Consider the following 4067-nt stretch of genomic DNA (forward strand, 5'->3'; position numbering starts at 1 on the left):
TTAGGGCTTAATCGGAATAGTGGTTTCGTGACCACAAATCCGAGATAGAAATAATTATTTTTACAATGATTTTGATGTTTATGATATGATTGCATGATTGTGTGAAAATTTCGTGATGAAATTCTATGCCTAAAGTGCTTAAATTGAAAGTAGGGACTAAATCGAATAAGTTGCAAAACTTGCATTCTAGAAGTTTTTAGTATGAAATTGTTTTGGAATATTAATGAGGAGGTCTTAAATAGCAATTTTACCAATTTTAAGTTCATGGACAAAATTAGGACATGGAAGGAATTTTTGGAAAGTTTAGTAGTAAGGGTATTTTGGTCATTTAGTTATTAAAATGAATTAAAAACAAAATTAAAAGCCAATTTTTGTCCATCTTCTTCATTAGGCAGAAATTTCAAGGGTTCTCCATAGCTAGGGTTTGTTTCAAGCTTCCAAGCTCCATAGTAAGTGATTCCAAGCCCGCTTTTAATGATTTTTACGTTTTTGAGATCCGTGAACTCGATAAAGCTTATGTTAGCAATAATTTAACCTAGGGTTTTTATTTGGAAAAATACCCATAGGTGAAATTTGTGTATTTTGATGTTTTATGATAGAATATGAAGTTTTAAATTATGTTAGACAACTTGTACTACTCGATTTTAAGCAAAAACGAGTAAAAGGGCTTAATCGGTAAAAATACCTAATAGTCACAAGTACATGTTAGAGTGAGAATTTGATGTTGCCATAGAAGAGAAAAGTGATCAGCATGTTGTAAAACATAAGAATAAGGAATAAAGTTTAATCCGAGCCTAGGGGCAAAAATGTAAATATGCAAAAGTTTAGGGTAAAATTGTAATTTTGCCAAAATTTGAGTTAAGGATTAATTTGATAATGTGAGTATTAAATAAGCTAAATGTGTTATTTTAGATCAAGAAAGACGTGGAATCGACCTCAATCGAGGAAAAGAAAAGATTGTGGACTAAATTGCAAAATCTTTGTATTTTGGTACCAAGGTAAGTTCATGTGTAAATAATGTAGCATAATTGTTATTTTTAAGTTATTGATATTAATAATGTGTTATGCTGAATTTTATTATGAAATGTATGCTTTGTGGTTAATTTCAAATAATATGTAAATTATGTGAACTACTTGTTAAATATAATTGTTACCGAGTATTGATTTGACATTCTACGGAAGACGGCAAGGATAAGTGTTCGAGGAAAAGCCCGTTTGAACCTTAGGAATAGATTAGGATACAAGTCACATGTCACTAGGATGGTTGAGCATCCGAACTCGTTGAGTTGAGTCCGAGTTCACTTATGGATGCGAATGTCCCAACTCGTTGAGTTGAGTCCGAGTTCGTGAGATGTAACTAGGCATCCGAACTCGTTGAGTTGAGTCCGAGTTCACTTATGGATGCGAACGCCGAGCTCGTTGAGCTGAGTCCGAGTTCGCTTATGGGCGGGTTACACGATTGCTTGATTGAATATGTGGCACTTATGTGCAAGTTATCCATGTATCCGAATTATATTCGATGTGTTCAACGGGTAAAGTTCTACTCAAATGGAGGAAAATTTGAGATGTAAAGAGACGTATTGGTAAGTGATATGAAATGGATATTTTGGACAGGTATGTATTTAACCCTCGGGTTGAGTATTGATACAACCACGATAAGGTAATAAGATGATGAAGAATGATTAAAATGTGATATGTGTTTTAGTGATGTATGCTAATGTTGACCGGTATAACTGCTTGTTATGTTACTTATTATTTGCATATGAACTTACTAAGCATTTATGCTTACTCCTCCTTCTTACTCATTGTAGTTTTGGACAAGCCAGCTCAGGAGTCGGGATAGGTCGAAGGCTCAGTCACACTATCCAGAAGATTTTTGGTAAATGGCTTGTAAATTTAAGTATGGCATGTATAGCAATATACCCATTTTGTGTAAATGATCTTATGGTATGGTTGTGAAATGGTTGAGGAAATGCTTGATAATGATAAATTATGAAAATGGTTAGTTTAGATTATGTTTGATGTTAAGGAAAACTATTAAGATACTTAGTGCATAAAAACTCATTAAAAGGATGAAATTTACCATAAATAGAATACCACAGCAATACTAACGCGAGTTTGAAAATTTACTAAAAATCATAGAAATTGAATTTGGTGGTGAAATACATATAAAATTGAAGCTTATTATGTCTAGTTTCACATGAAACAAATGAAACAAGTAAAGGAAGTATATGTTAGAAGATATTTTAATTTTAGTGAAACAGAGTCATAGCAGTTTCTGAATCCCCTGTTCCTACTTTAGAAATTCACCATAAATTGTAAAGATATAATTAGGTGGTGTATTTTATATCCTCAGAATCCTTATTTAGTCTAGTTTTAGTATAAACAAACCTCATAGTCATATCAATTTTGTACAGAGAGAAATGTGGTTCGTAGTAAACAGAGGTCAGACCAGTCGAGTCTTGAAACAGGGGTAAGTTTAACTAATAAACTGTACTAATTGGCCCAACCAAAAATTATAGAAAAAAATTAGTAGATATTTTTATGAGTCTAGATTCAGGGAAAATTTACGGATCTTAATTTCGAGTTTTGTAACTCGAGATATGATTTTCTTGTGACTGTGACGCAAGTAGCTTAAAAGCTGTGAATGTAGAAACAAATAATTCAAAGTTCTAAAATGTTAAACTAAGCTTAGTAACACCTCATACTCGACTCCATGACGGTCTCGGTGTGGGGGCGTTACATTTAGTGGTATCGAGCAGGTTTAGTCGGTTCTCGGACTACGTGTTGTATGTACGGATTTTGCTATACATGCCATATGTATGAATTGTGATAGTGTGACGACTTGACCTTTTTAAATGAAATTTTTTATATAGTAAATGGATCTCGATCCAGTGTGTGGCAGATGAAGTCTGAGTAATGCGCCACTCCGCTGATGGAGCAGCGCGACCGAAAACCCACCCCAACTGTTGGTCGGGGAGGAGGGAAAGGGATCGGAAGCCTTTCTCCAAATGATGAGTGCATGGTACACCGAGTTCGCTCAGACTAACCCAAATGTACGACCTCCCCCACCTCCCCCAATTCCTCAACCTATGCCTCCAATGCCTCAAGGAGTGGATATGATAAAATTTCACAGAACCCCCATTGATAGAATTCGTAAACAAGGGGCTGAAGAATTTAGAGCAAATATTGATGATGATGCAGAGAAAGCAGAGTTCTGGCTTGAAAATTCTATCCGGGTATTTGATGAATTATCTTGTACACCTGAAGAATGTTTGAAATGTGCTACATTTTTGTTGAGAGATCCAGCCTATAATTGGTGGAAGACTTTGATTTGGTGGTACCGAAAGAGAGGGTAACCAGGGAATTCTTTCAAGAAGAGTTTCGAAGAAATATATTAGTGAAAGATTTATTGATCGAAATGTAAAGAGTTTCTTGAGTGAAGCAAGGTAATATGACGATCTCGAATATGAAAGAGAGTTTGTTCGATTAAGTAAGTATGCGGGGAATATGTTCCTCTGAAGCCAAGATGTGCCGACGATTTGAAGACGGGCTTAACGAAGACATTAAGGTATTTGTTGGGATCCTTGAACTAAAAGAAATGGTGGTACTTGTCGATCGAGCTTGCAAGGTGAAGAATTCTCAAGGAAAAGAAAAAGGTAGAATCAAACACGAAATTGGAAGAAAAGACCAATGAGTAATGCACCCTCACAAAGAAACCGGAAAGTCAAGAAATATGAATCCTCGTTCCCAAGTTTCAACTGGGCAATCATATGGAAATTTTAAAAAGCGAAATGTGGGTCCTAAATCTCGGACTACTTCTGCGGCTAGTGTGGAAATACGAGATTTGTTAAACCCGAAAGTGCCGGTGTGGTAGAAATCATTTTGGTCCGTGCAGAGCAAATGAATGTTTTCGATGTGGTTCTCCGGATCATTTTATTAGGGACCGCCAGAGAGAGCCGAGAAAGAAAAATTTCAGAATGTAAAAGCTAGTGGTGCAGACTCGAGGGAAGGTATCCGAGAAAAGTTGGAAGTGAAACAAGCGGAAGAATGTAGCCGAGGATGCA

The 4067-nt window shown here is 35.8% G+C and overlaps 1 long non-coding RNA gene across 1 annotated transcript; it reads left to right on the forward strand.

The window, feature by feature from the left end:
- The first annotated feature begins 911 nt into the window (after positions 1–911).
- Positions 912–1961, forward strand: LOC128290281 (uncharacterized). Its single transcript, XR_008279972.1, has 2 exons — positions 912–998; positions 1812–1961. It is a non-coding gene; the product is annotated as an uncharacterized LOC128290281 (long non-coding RNA).
- The last annotated feature ends 2106 nt before the right edge of the window (positions 1962–4067 follow it).

Source organism: Gossypium arboreum, chromosome 3, assembly GCF_025698485.1.
Source record: "Gossypium arboreum isolate Shixiya-1 chromosome 3, ASM2569848v2, whole genome shotgun sequence".
NCBI lineage: Eukaryota > Viridiplantae > Streptophyta > Magnoliopsida > Malvales > Malvaceae > Gossypium > Gossypium arboreum.